The sequence below is a fragment of the Ursus americanus genome, chromosome 34 (assembly GCF_024610735.1).
Source record: "Ursus americanus isolate L20-20 chromosome 34, mUrsAme1.1.p, whole genome shotgun sequence".
Lineage (NCBI taxonomy): Eukaryota > Metazoa > Chordata > Mammalia > Carnivora > Ursidae > Ursus > Ursus americanus.
This window is the reverse complement of record NC_142160.1, coordinates 23395681-23414599: the sequence shown is the minus strand read 5'-3', so window position 1 is coordinate 23414599 and position 18919 is coordinate 23395681. Positions and strand designations below refer to the sequence as shown.

At 39.6% G+C, this 18919-nt stretch overlaps 1 pseudogene; it reads left to right on the top strand.

The window, feature by feature from the left end:
• The first annotated feature begins 15774 nt into the window (after positions 1 to 15774).
• LOC148107186 (ATP synthase subunit ATP5MPL, mitochondrial-like) lies at positions 15775 to 16213 on the top strand (annotated as a pseudogene).
• The last annotated feature ends 2706 nt before the right edge of the window (positions 16214 to 18919 follow it).

The following is an 18919-nucleotide window of genomic DNA, read 5'->3' as shown; positions in this document are numbered from 1 at the left end:
TGTGACGCACGTCTTATGTATCACGTGCTAGATGTAAACCACCGTCTTCATTAAGGTCTCGGACCCTCATATTCATTCTTTCCTTCTTTCGATAAATATTTATTAAGGGTCTATGACAGGTCAGGGTCTGACCTACTGGAGATATTGCAATGAATAAAGAAGGCAAAGTCCTAATTTTATAGTACTTAACACTCTAGTGGAGAAACACAGAAAATTAATAAATAAATGTATCACAGAATCCTTTTCTCCCTTACAGAAACCATAGGAGATCAGGTACAGCCTAAACCTTAGGATGCCATGGTGGGTAAATTACCCTTAATGCCCATAGTTTAGAAAGATATAAACAGTGCCCATTAAACCTGTGGCTTCCCCAGAGCTGTGACTTACACGTTTCTAATTATTTGTGAACAAGTTTTATCTGGCCTATTTATGCTCACACTCCCAAATGAGCAAACTCTGTATTACAGAGGTGTTGATTCTCAAAAAACTTAATCTATATGAATTTAATGTAATTCCACTCAAAATCCCAACAGGGTTTTTTATAGAACTTGACCAACTGATTTTAAGTTCATCTTGTCCTACCTGACGTAAAATATACTATAAAGTTACTGTATTTAAAACAGTATGCTACTGGTAAAGAAACATAGATTGATAGGCAAGAACAGAAAGCCTAATATGTGTAAGAGAATCAAATATTAAACTGATTCATGTGGAATCATGGAACACTACATCAAAAACGAAGGATATACTGTACGGTGACTAACATAACATAATAAAAAATTATTATAAAAAATAAAATGAACTGATCCATGTGAAACTGCTGTTTTTTAGAGGTCAAAACTGGTTGGAAAATTGGCAATTGTATATGGTACAGTCAAATACATGAATAAGGGTAACATTTCATATAAATAGAGAAAAGACAAATTATCCCCCCAGATTGGCTATCCATTTGGGGAAGGGGAAATTCAGATCCTTGTCTCATAACAAACATAACAAGTTATTTATCAAGTGTATTAAAGAAGTACATATTAGGAATATGTACAAATACATATTAGTTAAGGTAAATGAGTGGCTATAACAGATAAATCCCCAAATCTTAATGGCTTGAAATTCACAGAAAGGTCAGAACAAGTGTTTTTGGTTTTGTTTTAAGATTTTATTTATTTATTTGACTGAGAGATAGAGAACACAAGCAGGCAGAGCAGCAGGCAGAGGGAGAGGGAGAAGCAGGGTCTCTGCTGAGCAGGGAGCCTGACACGGGGCTCCATCCCGGGACGTTGGGACGATGATCTGAGCCACATAACTGACTGAGCCACCCAGACGCCCCAGGGCAAGTATTTTTGATCACATAGCTCTTCTTCAAGGAGTGATTCAGATCCAGGCACCTTCCATATTGTGGCTTCACTGCCTTCAATACATCGCTCCCCATTTCTCCCTGAGGGTTGTATCCAGTACAGCCAACGAAAAGATAAAAGAGTTGGAGATGCCTGGGTGGCTCAGTCGGTTAAGTGTCTGCCTTTGGCTCAGGTCATGATCTCAGGGTACTGGGATCCAGCCCAGGCATATCAAAGAGAAATCCCCTTATGCTTCCAGTAGGGGGAAGGGAAAAGGAACCATTTTGAAATAGGCCAGAGGACCCTCTTCTCAACAAGGCATGCCCTCAGGAGAAACTTACCCAGAACCTAGCCTGGAGTATTATCACCTCTTCCCTGGGGAAAAGGAAATATCCAACTCCAGCCCAAATCAAACTACAGAAAATCAAAGTTAAAGAAAAAGTCCTGAAAGAAGCCAGAGGGCAAAAAAAACACCCTACCTACAGTGGGCAGAAGACAAGAATTCCAAGGTTTATGTGGAGATGCAAAAGACCCAAACAGCCAAATCATTACAGAAGGAGAAGAGCAAAGCTGGAGAACTGACACTATCCAATTTCAAGACTTACTACAAAGCTACAGTAATCAAGGCAGTGTGGTATTGGCAACGGAATAGACAAATTGATTAATGAAACAGAATAGAGAGCCCAGAAATAGACCCACATAAATAGAGTCAACCGATCTTGGAGAAAGAATGAAGGTAATACAATGAAACAAAGGTAAGGTTTCAACAAATGGTGCTGGAAAAATTGGATATCCACCTGCAAAAAAAAAAAAAAAAATCTTGGATGCCTGGGTGGCTCATCAGTTAAGCACTGGACTCTTGATTTCAGCTCAGATTATGATCTCAGGGTTTTGAGTTCAAGCCCTGGGCAGACTGTGCACTCAGCGGGAGTCTACTTGAGATTCTCCCCCTCTCCCTCTCCCTCTGCCCTTTCCCAAGCTCACACGCACATGAGCTTTCTCTCTCTCTCTCTCTCTAAAATAAATACATCCTTTAAAAAAACTAATTTAAAACAGATCATAAACCTAATTGTAAAATGCAAAACTATAATACTCCTAGAAGATAACATAGGAGAAAGCCTAGATGACCTTGGCTACTATGCTGCCTTTTTAGATACAACGCCAACAATCTGTGAAAGAAATAATTGATAAGTTGGACTTCATTAAAATTGAAAACATCTGTTCTGCAAAAGACAATATCCTGAAAATGAAAAGACAAGCTATAGTCTAGCGAAAATGTTTGCAAAAGACACATTTGATAAAGTACTTATCCAAAATATACAAAGAACATTTCAAATTCAGTAGTATAAAACAAACAACCCAATTAAAAAAGACTTGGGCCAAATACTTTGACATCTCACCAAAGAAAATATACAGATGACAAATAAGCATATGAAAAGATGACATTAGGGAAATGCAAACTTAAAAAACAATGAGATACCACTACATATCTATTAGAATGGACAAAATCCAGAATACTGACAACACCAAATTCTGGCAAGGATTGGAGTACAGAAACTCTCATACATTGCTGGAAAATGCAAAATGGTACAGTCACTTTGGAAGACAGTTTGGCAGTTTCTTATAAAACTAAACATACTTTTACCATATGATCCAGCAATCATTCTTCTTGGTGTTTACCCGAAAGAGCTGAAAACATGTTCACACAAAAATCAGCACATGGATGTTTATAGCAGCTTTATTCATAATTGCCAAAACTTGGAAGCAACCAAGATGTCCTTCAGTAGGTGAATGGATAAATAAACTGGTACATCCAGACAGCAGAATATTACTCAGGACTAAAAGAAGTAAGCTATCAAGCCATGAATAGACATGGAAGAAACTTAAATGCATATTCATAAGTGAAAAAAGCTAATCTGAGAAGGCTACATACTGTATGATTCCAACTACATGACATTCTAGAAAAGGAAAAACTACGGAGACAGTATAAAGATCAATGGTTGCAAGGGCTTGGGAGAAGTGGGATGAGTAGGCAGAGCACAGAGGATTTTTAGGGCAGTGAAAATACTCTGTATGATAATAAAATGATGGACACATGTCATCACACATTTGTCAAAACCCATAAAATGTGCACCACCAAGAGTGAACCCTAATGTAAACCATGGACTTGGGATGATAATGATGTGTCAATGTAGGTTCATCAATGTAATAAATACTTTGGTAAAGGCAGAGACAATGCATGTATGGGAACAGGGGGCTTAGGGGAAATCTCTGTATCTTCCCCTCAATTTTTCAGTTAACCTATAACTGCTCAAAAAAAAAATAAAGATTTAAAGAAAAGGGAACAAATTCAAAATATATAACTTGCATACATCATGTTCAAGATAAAAGGCAGACTGGGAAAAATATTTGTAACATAAATATTAAAATTGTGATTAATATTGCTCACATGCAAATCCTATACATCAATTTTTTTAAAAAAAAAGAAACCCAATAGAAAAATCAGTAATAGATTAGAATTAAAAATTCACGGGGCGCCTGGGTGGCACAGCGGTTAAGCGTCTGCCTTCGGTTCAGGGCGTGATCCCGGTGTTATGGGATCGAGCCCCACATCAGGCTCCTCCGCTATGAGCCTGCTTCTTCCTCTCCCACTCCCCCTGCTTGTGTTCCCTCTCTCGCTGGCTGTCTCTGTCTCTGTCGAATAAATAAATAAAATCTTTAAAAAAAAAAAAAAGAATTAAAAATTCACAAAGGAAGAAATGTAAATGGCAAATAAGTACAGTACATGAAAAAACACTCAGCCTCACAGTGATAAGAAAAATGACTTCCTGGGGCGCCTGGGTGGTGCAGTTGGTTAAGCATCCAACTCTTGGATTCAGCTCAGGTCATAATCTCAAGGTCATGAAATCGAGCCCCATTCTGGACTCCATGCCGAGTGCAGAGTCTGCTTGAAATTCTCTCTCCCTCTCCCTCTGTCCCTCCTGCTCCTGCTCATGCTCACTCTCTCTCTCTCAAATAAATAAATACATCTTTAAAAAAGAAAAGAAAAATGATTTCCCAAGTTAAGTCTTCCCACTCAAATTGTCTGACTGCTTAAATGAAGTCTAAGGGGATAAGAAGCCATCGAAGATCCCATAGGGTCAGATGGAAACTTGGGGCCACCAAGAAATGTTTAAAGAAATGGTTCTCCCAAGAAATTAGGATTTATGAAGGAGGTGAGAGAAAACAGCCAGGAGCAGCTTCAGGAGGAAGATGTCAGAGAAGCTGGAGCTAGTGAGATCAATTCTGTTCATGTTTGTTAAGTATGTTAGCTATATTCCTGGCTCCATTTTGTTGATTCTACCTTTCTGACTTCACTCCTAGTTTTTGTAGGCCATTTTATTGCTTTTTATTCATCTTGTAAACTGTCTTCTTTGTCTGGAACATTTTTGAAAACAGATAAACAAATGGGTGATTTATTCATCAAGTGGTAAAATGAACGGGTGGTTGAATAAATTGTGACTATTTTCAAGCAGAGAAAAGTCCTTAAAGTGATTTGGTGGTATGGGAATGCCAGACATTCTGAGAAAGAACTACTTTGGCAGTACTGGTCAATAATATAGACCTCACGTTCCCAAGGAAGGGGGTGTATGAGGACTAACTGTTACACCAGATGTTTAAAGGAGAACTGGTTCTGTGTCAGCAGAACTCATAGCCCTGTTTAAACATATACAGGAACTTAAACTGTAGAAAAAGAGTAAGTCATAGTCGGGATAGGTTAACTGCTATAGCAAATAAGCCCCCACATGTATAATGGCTCAATCTCAATAGAAGTTTATTTCTTGCTCACGAAACAGTTCTGAGCAAGTGAACAGGTTGGCAGAACAGTCGTTCAGGAAGCCCAAGCTGATGGAGGCACTGCCATCTTCAACACATGGCTTCCAAGGTTGCCCTGGGAGTCACATAGCTCTAACCAGCCAGAAGGAGAAAAGAGCAAAGACCATTGGGAGGCTTATATGGACCAAATCTGGAAGTGGGACATAAAAATATGGATAAAAATTTGGAATGTGACCACAACAAACTACAAGGCAGGCAGGGAAATGTATTCCAGCTATGTGCCCAGAATGAAAAGGAAAGCGTGGATTTGGGCAAGCCCCTAGTGTTTTCTGCTGCAGACCATTAGCAGACCTAGAGTCAGACTTGAATAAAGGACCTCAATAAATTCCAAACTCCACACTTTGATTCTCCTTCTTAGGAGCCTGGGAACATGTGCCAAGCACCTGTTCAAGAGTTACTTTGGTAATAAATTCCAGATGAGAATTCTACTTCTCAAACTCCATTACCGAAGTCTTTTTCAGGGAACACTCACATCCCAGTTTAGAGGGAAGAAAGGCAAAGAAAGACCATCCCTGCAGTGCATTTGAAGAGAGTCACTGTGGTATCAAGGAGAAATCAAAGACGGAAGATTGACTGTACTTGTAAATAGGGAGGATTTTTCTGTGCAGCCTTGTGCATTTATGGAAAGAATGTCATGCTGATGTCAATCTTTGCTAAACCACTGATCAATCCTGTGCAGAAGCACATTTTTTAAAAATATTATTTCTATTGTTCACTTCTGCCTTGCTCTGGTAAGGCTATTTCCACACTGAGTGGGAGAAATAAAAGAACAGCTGCACCACATCGCTTAACCATGAACCCTAGCAGGCACCCATTTTGCTAAAAAGAAGAAATCAATTTTTAGTTTTATAAGAGTGAAATAAAACCCATTTAAAAAGAAATATTAAGAATGCCTATTTAAATGCAAATTGAACTACAGCATTTACATGTGTCGATTAAAGTCCCTCGAAGGATTTCCTTGAAATAGTAGCATTTGCTTATATGAATTTTTTGTTTTAAAGAAAGAGACTCACAATTAAAAGTTATACTGAATGTCACGGCAGTTGCTAAAAAAGTAGATCGTTGTTACCTCTGGCAACATTTGACTTAAGGGACTGATTTAGTTTCAACATGAAACACATGATGACTCCTTTGTCTATCCAAGAAAGGTCACGCCCGTGATTTTGTCCCTGCTTGCACCCCGTTAGACAGGAGAACCAGGGTGAGCAGGGACTCTTTGACACCCACAACACAACCTAAGAATAATAAAAAGCTAACATTTGCTGAGGACCTACTGCCTATGCCAGACATTTTTTTCTTCAGATTATATCAGTTGGTCTCTACAATCACACAGAGAGAAAAGTGGGTAAACATTATTATCCTATCTTACAGTTGAGGAAACTGAGGCTCAGAGAGTAAGTTATAAATCCAAGATTCAAAGCCAAATGTGTGTTATTCCAAAGCCTGCAGTTTAAGTCACTCTTCTAAGCTGGCTCACATATAGCCACGTCAGTTAGGCTCCTACCTGTCAGATGCTTTCCCCCGCCTGCACAAAGGCCAAGACTCTGCAGGCTGCCTTTGCAAGCTGTGGGTCTTTTTCAATGGAATAACTTTTGGAAGAAGAAAGAAACAGCAGCCGCTGACCCTGCTAAGACATAGCTAACACCACATCATTTGCCTGACCCGTCCTTTGAGCCTGTCCATTTCCTCTGCTAATCAGGGAAGGCTCACATGTTATTACATCCAAATGGACATGACTAGCCTTACTGGACATACAAGGAACCATGACAGGAGTCAAGGGAAGTCTTCCTACCAGCACCCACTAATTTCGTCTCCCCAAAAGTTTCCTACAACTGCTCCCTGGTCCTAGAAATCCCTTTAACAGATGACCAGGCTATTAGTCCACAATCAGAGAGTGGAATAATAATAGAAAAGATGTGGGGTAGGGGAAGTTAATTATCCTAAATGTATACAAAAAATATATCTGACAATAGCACATCTTTTTGCAGAGAAGATTTTATGTGAGAAGGGGAAGAAGGTTAACAAATAACACAACAGAACATCTGCTGCCTCTGCCCTTTCGCAGACCATACCAAGCATCACTAACAGAACCCAGCAGTTTCCTTCTGAACTTAGACATAACACTCTCAACATAGCACACTCATAAGAGTTGACACATGTGATTGGACCCAATTTGCCCATTTCAGGAATTTAAAAGATGCAGGAAACCTTCTGCATGAAGAACTGAGTGTCATGGAGACACTGAGGATGGCAAAGTCTGCGGAGAGGAGAGACTGGGATCTTCATGACATCTCTGACCAACTTCCCAAGTTTACCTGGGATCTATTAGTCCCCCAAGACTCATAACACTGCTCACAAAGGGCATCATTGGCACATATTGTCAAAGTGCAAATATTGTGGGGGGAGAGTAAGTGTTGTCTCTTTTCTGAGTTGTTTCTGCAACAGCCAAGATTTCTATTACCATTGGAACAGAACCAGCAGGTCAAATGTATTTCATATATTTACCATAAAGACTGCTGTGGTAATAAATTACCTGCCCTGGAACCTTGTAGATCAAACTGAAAAGTTACACGTCAGAGTTCTAGTTCCGAATAAAATGGTATAAGCTCACTCCATTCTGTCTCTGTCACAGAATGGATATATAAAACCTGGAGAGAATGCATGGAGCAGCTATTTGAGGACTCTGAAAAGTCAACAGTAGCAGGCAGATTGGGAAAGAAGAGCAGAATTTGAAGGACCACCATCCAGTAGGGGGGCTGATAGGAGAGTTCCTATTTTAACATGAATGTCTCTCAGCCCAGATACAATGCAAGCCAAAAACCAGAAGTGGGCACCAGAGAATAAACAAGTACATCTCTAGGAAAACCCCTCTAGTATTGGCTCAAGGACTGAAACCAGGGACTTCTAATACTCAGAGAGTGTGGGAGAAATCCCCTATGTTTCTTTTTATCTTTTTCAATCTCCACTCTATCATGTCCCAACCCGCAGGCAATCCCACACTGGTGACAGTGGTGGTGGTGGCAGCAGCAGGGCCCACAAACACCTGAAATTCTGTAGAATGGAAATTTTTCTCTGCTATCAGAGGAGCTATGATCCCAAGAAGATGGATAAACCTTGTTGGGTTTTTTCTCTCTCTGTCCTCCTGCTGTTTAGCCCCAGATGTGGGTGAATTATGAGAACTGTGCGTAAGTAAAGCCCCAGATTTCTGACAAGAAAAACAAAAAAGGAAGCCAGAGAACTGGAAAGGACAAAGAAGATTGAAAAAGGAAGGATCTCAGAAAAGTGACCATGGAGAGCTGCTGACACACTCCTGGACTCACCTGCAACATGTCATAGACTTTGAGAACTAAACCATGGAATTGGACCACTGCCCAGCTCCCAGACTGACCTATGGATGGTACACACATGAGATTGATCCAAACAGCACTTCAGAGTCTTTGAAAAGAAAATTGACATTGAAACCATAAGCCACAGAAGACAGATCAGAACTTACAGCTTAAACCCAAGTGTGTCAATAGCCTACTAAAACAAAAACATCCAAATTCTCCTTAAGATTTAAGCAAGACCTAGAGTCTCATAACATTCTCATTTTCCAAAATACGATCCAAAATTATTTGACACACAAAGAATCAGGAAAATCGCAACTCACATGAGAAAACATAATCAACAGACAACAACCTCAAGATGAACATAGATACTGGAATTATCTGAGAAAGATTTTAAAGTAGCTATTACAAAAGTGCTCCAAAGAAATAAGGGCAAACATTCTTTAAAAAGATAGAAAGTTTCAGCAAAGAAATAAAAAATATAAAGGAGAATTTACAACTAATAAATACAAAAACCAAAACTGAAAACACACTGAATGACCTAAACAGCAAAATGAAAATGACAGAGGAAAGACTCAGTAAACTTGAAGGTAGATCAGTAGAAATTATCAAACCTGCAAAATAGAAAAAAATATTTAAAATACCAAAATTTCTAACATTTATGTCATAGGAGTCTCAGAAGAAAAAAAAAATGCAGGACTGAAAAAAAAAAGAAATTTAAAAATAGTGGATAACAACTTCCCAAATTTGGCAAAAGACATATAATTAAAAACAAAGATAACTTATATAAGAAAAACTATGAGAATTCATTGCCAAGAGACCCACCCTAAAAGAATTGCTAAAACAAGTTCTCAAGTGGAAATGATACCAAAAAGAAATTTGGAATATTGAGAATGAAGAAAGAGCAAGATAAATATAGATAATTCTTCTCTTCTTGAATTCTTTAAAATACATACGACAGCCAAAAGCAAAAATTATAAAAATGTCTGATATGGCAAGTTATATATGTGTCTTATAATTCTGAGATCAATTACCAAAAATACACAAAAAATACATAGTCAAAGATACAATGTATAAATTTAATAGAAAACTAAAATATGTTCAAATAGCTCAAAAGAAGAAAGGAGGGGGGAATAGACAAGTAAAAATCAGAGGGAAACATAGAACACAAATAATAAAACGGTAGGCCCAAATCCAAATGTATCAATAATTACAATCAGTGTAAATGTTCTAAATATACCAATTAAAGACAGAGATTGCCAGATAGATGTGAATGGATTTAGAAATAAAAAACCATGAGACCATATGCTATTTATAACAAATTCACTTCAAATATAATGATATAGACAGGATAAAGCAAAAAGATAGAAAGAATATACCATGCAAACACTAACTAAAAGAAAGCTAGCATAGCTATATTAATAACAAAGTAAACTTCAGAGCAAAGAAAATTACCAGGGATGAAGAGAGACATTACACAATGATAAAAAGTTCAATTCACCAAGAAGATATAACAATCATAAAATGTGTATGCACCTAATAACACTTCATGAAACAAAAACTGAAAGAATTTAAGGGAGAAATAGAAAAATCCAAAATTATAGTTGGAGACTTCAATACTACTCTCTCAGTAATCAACAGAACTAGTAGGCAGAAAATTAGCAAGGAAATAAAAGAAGTGAACAACAACATCAAACAACTAAATCTAACTGGCATTTATAGAACACTCCATCCAACAAGAGATTGTACACTCCTTTCACACACTTATTGAACATTCACCAAAACAGAGCATATCGTGGGTCATAAAACAACCCTTAATACATTTCAAAGAATTGAATTATACAAAATATGTTCTCTGATAATATGGAATTAAGCTAGAAATCAATAACAAAGATAACAGTAAAATGTACAAATACTTGGAAATAAAACAATACACTTCTAAATAATGCATGGGTGAAAGAGGAGGTCTCAAAGGAAGATTAAAAACATTTTCAACTTGGGGCGCCTGGGTGGCACAGCGGTTAAGCGTCTGCCTTCAGCTCAGGGCATGATCCCGGCGTTATGGGATCGAGCCCCACATCGGGCTCCTCTGCTATGAGCCTGCTTCTTCCTCTCCCACTCCCCCTGCTTGTGTTCCCTCTCTCTCTGGCTGTCTTTATCTCTGTCGAATAAATAAATAAAATCTTTAAAAAAAAATTTTTTTTTCAACTGAATGAAAAAAATCAAAATCTGTAAGATGAAGCTAACACGGTACTTAGAAATTAAAAGGGTTAAATACTCATATTAGAAAAGAAGTCTCTAACTAGTACCTAAGCTTCCGCCTGGAGAAAAATAAATTCAGTGTAAGCACAGGGTAGGTGATAATAAAGATAAGAGGAGTAATCAATGAAATCAAAAACAGAAACAAAGAAAATCAGTGACACAAAGAGGTAGTTCTTTTAAAAGATCAATAAAATTGATAAATCTCTAGCAAGAGCAACAAAGAAAAAAGCAGAGAATTCACAAATTACCAATATCAGGAATGAAAAGGGGGGTATACTACAAATTCTGCAGAAGTTAAAACTATAATAAGAGACTACAAATAACTCTACACACATATATTCAATAACGTAGATGAAATGAGCACTCTGCAAAAACCGTAAACTACCAAAACTCACTCAAGGTAAAATAGATAACCTGAATAATCCTATAACTATTAAAGAAATTGAATTAGTATTTTAAAACCTTCTGAAAAGCGGGGCGCCTGGGTAGCGCAGTCGTTAAGCATCTGCCTTTGGCTCAGGGCGTGATCCCGGCGTTCCAGGATCGAGTCCCACATCGGGCTCCTCCGCTGGGAGCCTGCTTCTTCCTCTCCCACTCCCCCTGCTTGTGTTCCCTCTCTCTCTGGTGTCTCTCTGTCACATAAATAAAAATAAAATCTTTAAAAAAATAAATAAATAAAAAATAAATAAAACCTTCTGAAAAGGAAATCTCCAGGCTCAGAATATTTCACTGATGAATTGTACCAAACAATTAAAGAAGAAATAACACAAATTCTACACATGCTTTGCATAAAAGAGGAGGAAATACTTCTCAGCTTATTGACGAGCTATTATCCTGATATCAAAACCAGACAAAAACATTACAAGAAAAGAGAACAATATATCTTAGTAAGTATTTTTGCAAAAACACAAAACATTACAAAATAAAATCTAGCAATATATAAAAGGAGTAATATACCACAACTGGTTTAATATGCAAAAATCAATGTAATCATTATGATAAGTCCTTATGATAACAAAAACCCACATGATCCCATTAATCTATGCCAAAAAATCACTTGATGAAATTCCATACTCATTCATGACAAAAACTCACAATAAACTAAAACAGAATTTCCTTAACCCGATAAAAGGTCCTGTTATAGGCTGAATTGTGTCCCCTCCAAATTCATATGTTGAAGCCCTGACTATATTTGGAGATAGGGTCTTTTTATAAAGGTGATTAAATTAAGATGAGTCCATAAGGATGGGCCCTAATCCAATCCTAATGGTGTCCTTAAGAGAAAATTTGGACACAGAGAGATACCAGGGATAGGTGCACAGAGGAAAGAGCAAGTGAGGACATGGAGAGAAGTTCGCCCCATACAAGCTAAGAGGAGAGGCCTCAGAAGAAACCAAACCAGCTGACACCTTGATCTCTGTCTTCCAGCTTCCAAAACTGTGAGAAATAAATTTCTGTTTAAAGTCTATGCTACTGGGGCACCTGGCTGGCTCAGTCAGTTAAGCTCTTGGTTTAGGCTCAGGTCGTGATTTCGTGGTTGTAGGATCGAGCCCCACATCGGGCTCTGTGCTCAGCCCAGAGTCTGCTTCAGATTCTCTCTCCCTCTCTCTCTTACTCCCTCTCTCTCAAATAAAATCTTTTAAAAAAATAAAATAAAATACAGTCTGTACTTCATTATGGCACCCCTAGCCAACTGATACAAAGACCTGAAAAATAATACAGTTACCTACAGCTAACATCATAGTTAAGGATGAAAGCTAAGTGCTCCCCTACCCCACGCCCTTCCCAAGATCAAAAACAAGGCAAGAATGTCTGCTCTCTCGCTCTCACTCTCGTGTGAAAAGGCATTATGAAAAGGACAGTTCAGTGATTTATCATGATAATCCATTCCATAGGTGTTCTCTCATTACCTCAATGCTCCCCACCAGACCAACTCCAGCCACCAGCTACACACACACACACACACACACACACACACACACACACACACACAAATCATACCCATTATTTGACTGTCTTCATTAAAACTAATTTTCAGGGGCACCTGGGTGTCTTAGTTAAGTATCTCCCTTCAGCTCAGGTCATGATCCTGGAGTCCCAGGTCAGCAGGGAGTCTGCTTCTCCCTCTGCCTCTACTCCTCCCTCTGCTCATGCACGCTCTCTCTTGCTCTCGCTCTCTCTCTAATAAATGAATAAAATCTTTAAAAAAAAAACTAATTTTCATCCAAATTATCAAAATAATTGCTTCAATTCACTGTGAATATACAGAGGCAGTTTGGGGCATAAGGAGAAAAGGGAACAGGGAATCAAATTAACAGCAAGATTATGAGGCCTGCACAAAGGAAAATTCAAAAAAAATTTCAATGTGCCCATATATGAAAACGGCAACCCACACATCCCTGGTCATGATGTGGGGGATCAGGTTACATTTGATGGAGCTTTCTAACATCATTACTCTCTCATAATGCAATATTTAGATCTTAATTAAAGAGGAATAAATTATGATTATTTAAAAAGCGTAAAGTTTCTTAGAAACCTGTTTATGGCAGATACTTGAAGGTGTATTTTCTCCCCAAATATAACGCATCTGAAGAGTTTTGAACTGTATGTACCAAGGCCCGCTTCACATCTACACTTGCAAGAGAAGGGTTTCGTGCAGAATGTGACAATTGCGGCTGGAGGCATTATATGTAGGCTACTTAATCTATGATACAGGAGGTCTACATGCATCTGTTGCCCTAGATGGACAAGGGAAAGGGTAGTTTAAAGGAAATAAGGATTATGTCCTAAGGTTGTGTTTTTTTCTCCTGGGGCTCTTTAAACAATGCCTTTATCTGTTCCTCATTTTCCAATTGTCTTCTCTAGCGATGTGGCTATAATTTAGCAGTATTATGTGCTGTCACTTCTGTATTAGTAAACACCAGGACTTGCTTAGTAATTACAGACTAACCTCATAATGAAATGCAGTGAACGGTTCTAATTAAATTTTAATGTTGCTTAACAACTATTCTACTTTAAAATGAGAATTTCCCAGCCATGTATCCTAATAAGTTATCAGAATGCATTATTCCCGAAAACTGTACAAACGAGAAGGTAAACATACAATATCACCACCAGTGGGCATGTGTGTGGGGACATTTATAATCAAAATTAAAATATTACATTGAAAATTATTAAAATATAAAAGCACATCAAAACCTGTCGCAACTGCAGGGCAGGGTATTTTTGAGAGCTCATACTTCTCTTTGAAGTGGGAAAAATGGCAAATTATTCCCCAGTACAGGAGTTAAAGCTGTCTTCTTCTGCACATGGGACTGATATGTGTTAACCTGAGAACATCCCCACCTTCTTGTAAAATCACAAAGCTAAAAGAAAACTCACCATGCGATCTAGGAAACAAGGCCCTCCACTTACTTCATTCTTTAAAAATCTGCTATGTTCTATTGCTCTACTGCGTTCATTTGTACAAAGTATTTCTGAACATTTATGTCAGTCCCTTTGATGCTGACCTTGTGAACACGGTGATATCGTGGAACTCTACTACCTGTTTCTCTCTTCGTATCACAGGAATACAATAATATTATTCGCAATCCTCCCTCCTCCCTTTACATTGCCAGAATAAAGAGCTCCAATCTATTATGTTTTTGGAAAAGACCCACCCCCTGACTCTCTTGCTACAATCTGCTATAGCTCCTTCTCCTGTTTCTATCAAACCATTTCAATTGCTTCTTCTACTCAGAAGGCCTACTTAATGCCTTTTGGGCATAAAAGCTTAAAGTACAATCATGCTGAACCCAGTGAGGGTATTGCCTAAAGAATTCTGCAAAATGTACTCCTGGTTTGCATTTCCTATTAGCTTACTCTTTTTTTCTCCAAGATGCAGTGCTAACCTAAGTATTGGCGTTGACAAATGTGAAGCCTTTGTTTTTAAACATTTTATTTATTTATTTGTTAGAGCGCAAGCAGAGGGAGCAGCAGACAGAGGAAGAGGGAGAAGCAGACTCCCCACTGAGCAAGGAGCCCGACGTCGGACTGGATCCCAGGACTCTGGGATCGTGACAGGAGCCGAAGGCAGACACTTAACCAACTCAGCCACTCAAGCATCCCAATGGGAAGCCTTTATTTCCATAACCCAAGCTGTTGTGTTATTAGGCATATGTGCTCATTTCACTGACCCTGAGTCTTGGCTATCTCCCTCCACAAAGTTGTACACCCCACACTCACTTAACAGTAGGAGTTGTTGGTGCTGCTACTGATGGAGATATGTTTACAGACTATGACAAGATGTATTAGGACCTTTCCTTCCCTGTCTACACCAAAAAAGTAGAAAAGGTGACATCTCTTAGTTTTTCTGGGATTCTTCTTGGCCAAGGCTATGTATAGAATGAAGCTAGAAGCTCCGGGAGCTTCTGCTAAACAGCCTCCACTGCCCAAGAGGAGAGGGAGGAAAGGGGAAGAAGACTACCTGGGGCCTCTCTCAGACATCTTGAGTTCCATTCCCATAACTCAGCACGGCTACGGGGCTTTCAGTCTGTGCCTGGGGAACTGTCTGTGTCATGCAAAGCCAACATGACACAGACCTCTGCTCAGTCACCAGATGCCACAAATGGTTTTCGAGAAGCGATGAGACAGCCCCTGCAGCCCCTAACTTCACTGGACCTCAGGCAGACTTGAGTCTGAATCTCTGCTCTGCTGCTTGCTAGTTGTGCTGACTTGAGCAATTTTGCTTAATCTCTCTGAGCCTCTGTTCCATCATCTATGAACTGGAACTTGTAATACCCACCTCACAAGATTATTGTAAGAAATAAATGAGCAATATATGGTAAACGCTTGGCCTGGTGACTAATTCAAGTACTCAATTAGTAGTAACTATTGCCATTAATACTATAGCCCTGGCACTCTACGAGTGACCTTTCTGAGTCATTGGCCATCCAGGTTGGGGCAGCCTGAGAGGGAGGAGGGTATCCTGCACTGAGATGCTTCAAAGCCTTATTAATACTTGGGTCTCAGGGTGCCTGGATGGCTCATTCAGTTAAGTGTCCAATCTTGATTTCAGCTCAGGTCGTGATTTCAGGGTCATGAGATCCAGCCCCCCAACTGGCTCTGTGGTGAGCATACAGCCTGCTTAAGATTCTCTCTCTCCCTCTGCCCCTCCTCACCCCAACTCACGCATTTGTGCTTGTTCTCTTTCTTTCTCTCTCATAAATAAATAAATAAATAAATAAATAAATAAATAAATAAACCAACAACAACAACAACTTGGGTCCCTATGAAGCCCTACTATAGCCATGTTTACCAGAAGATTTGGGCAGGAAGGGGTTGATGGGCTTCATCATTTATAAAATCAGGAGTACTGATAAAAGAAGTAAAGCTTTGAAAGCTTTGAGCCTCGCACATGCTCATGGTCATCATTAACCAGCTTTACTTGGGAGTAACACATCAGAGGGAATGTCAGTCTGGCTGTAAATTTCAGCAAGCTCCATTAGATGGGAACATGGACCATCGCCGTACCCTTGTAGATGTGTTGTTTCCTTTGTGGCATGAATAAATGTCCCTGTGAGGGGCACCACACACACACACACAAAATACTATTGTCCCTATTAATGCTCTCTCTCCAGGCTACTATAATCACAGTGCCGTTCTTCCTGAAAAAAACTTCAAGACATCCTTGCCTCTTACCCCTCCCTCAGTCCCCACATCCACCCTTTCCTTTACACTTCCATTGTCATTCCTCTAGTTCATGCCTTTATCACCTCTCACCTGGACATTCACTCAGGGTTTATTAAAGCACTGACTATGGGCTGGGCATGGTGGAAAAATCAGACCTGTGTAATACTGAAAATACCCCAAATATTTATGGTCTGGCAGTAGAGTAGGGAAATACAGACATTTAGACAGTAACTAGGATGCAAGCCCAAATGAAACAGAGTAGAATATATAGGAAGGTTTCACACATATATGATTCAAGAGAAAAGACATATAGGAAGGTTTCATGGAGCTATTGCCCCTTGAGGTGAAATTTGAACAATGAATAAAAAGAAGAAAAAACATTTCTGTCAGAGAAAACAGCATGAGCAAATGCTAGGGATTAGGAAATATGTCATGTGGGGAGAACAATGAGTTGTCCAGTGGGACTGGAGAATGGGGTAGGAAGGAGGGAGCAGAAACTAAAGATGGAAGCACCGAGAAGTACGGGGTAGGTTTTCAAGAGGCAAGAGCACCACGTGAGGTAGCTCTCCTTCAAATCCTGCCTCCACTCCTAAAGGTCATGTGGCCATGAACAAATTATCTTCCCCAGCACTCAGTGTCCTCATTTGTAAGATATAGACAAAATATCTACCTCATATAGTTCTCACGAGCATTAAATGAAATAATATACGTAGAGACTTTGCACAACCTAGAATACAGCAGGCACTTCCTGGATGGTATTGTTACCATAGGAGACTATTGTGGACTGAAGATTCACACATTAAAGGTCTAACACACAATGTGGCTATGTTGGGAGATGGGCTTCTAAGGAAGCAATTAAAGTTAAATGAAGTCAAAAGTATGGGTACCTGATCTGACCCGATGAGAGTCCTCATAAGAGAAAGCACGGAAGACCTTGCCCACTCTGCTGTACCAAGAAAAGGCCATGTGAGGACATAGTCTTCAGGTGGCTGAAGACTGATGCGAAGACCCATCATCGATTTCCTGCATTCTGTCCCTGCCCTTCTCCATCCACTCATGACAACCACTCTAAGACTAATAGCCCCAGGACTGCTTGGATGAGCTGCTCAAAAATTTCACGTACGGAATACAGCCTAAATCCCTTAGTTCGGTATTCAAGATCCTCTGCAATCTGGATCAGCCCCCCACTTCCTAGCCGACTACTTTCCTTAGCTGGAAAGATCAGACCCTGGGCTGGGCCACATTTGTGCCTTTGTTCAAGCTGTTCTTCCAACAAGAATATCCTTTTCCATTGCTCTCAGTCAAAATCCAATCCACCCTTTAAGTCCAGTGCCTACACCACTCCCCCAGGAGGCTTCCCCTCTTCCGAACCCCTATTGTTCATACCTCTGGTATATCAGCGACCAACCTCTTATATTCTAATTCATGTTTGTTTATATCTCCTCTACTACACTTTAATGACCTGAGGTGAATTTTTGTGGTCTTCACAGAAAGGAATTTAAAGAGGGCACAGAGGGAAATCCCTAAGCCAGGAGACAGCAAAGCTATGTTTGCAGAACAGAAGGGGAGAGAGAGAGCCCAGAAGAGAAAGGGATTTTGGAGAACAGACTTGTTCAAGGGGCAACTGGAGTCATTTGATGTGGGCATGCATTGTGAGCCTGACTACAATCCCCCCTTCCCTGTAGGGTCTCCACTCATTACTCTCCCATGCTGGGGAATTCTCTGCTGGGCGGGGTGAGACACTGCATGGGAAAGATGCGTACTGGGTGGCAATAATCATAATCATAGCTAGCATCTGTGGAAGATACCGCTGGTGCTGGGCACTGGGCTAAAGTATGAGTTTTCAGCATTATATACTGTTTTCTTTTTTTGGAACTGAAACACATGGCTTTCTGTTGCTATGAAGTTATTTTAGGGTTTTTCTTTAATCTGAAATCTCATTCTGAGATTAATCCAGAAAATTATATGCTGCATTAAAATAATGACTCCAGGGGCACCTGGATGGCTCAGTCGGTTAAGCATCTGCCTTCGGCTCAGGTCATCATCCTAGGGTCCTGGGATCGAGCACCTGTCTCGTTCCCTGGTCAGCAGAGAGTCTGCTTCTCTCTCTCCCTTTGCCCCTCCAACCTTCCCCCACCCATGCAAGCACGCACGCACATGCACTCTCTCTTTCTCTCAAATAAATAATCTTTTTTTAAAAATAAATAAATAATGACTTCAGTCAGGAAGCATTCATTTATAAAGTTTTCTAACTGTATACCTCCCCTACTTAAGACCCACGGTCAATTATCTAACTGTTGTTTTAATTCCCATGTTTTGGCTTATAAGGAAGGCAATATGAAATAATTGTTATCTCAACTTTTGTTATCTCATTAGTCATTTATATTTGCCCCACCAGTCTGTCAGAGTCACTGGGACAACTGGCAGAGAGTGTTGTTTTAATTCCCATGT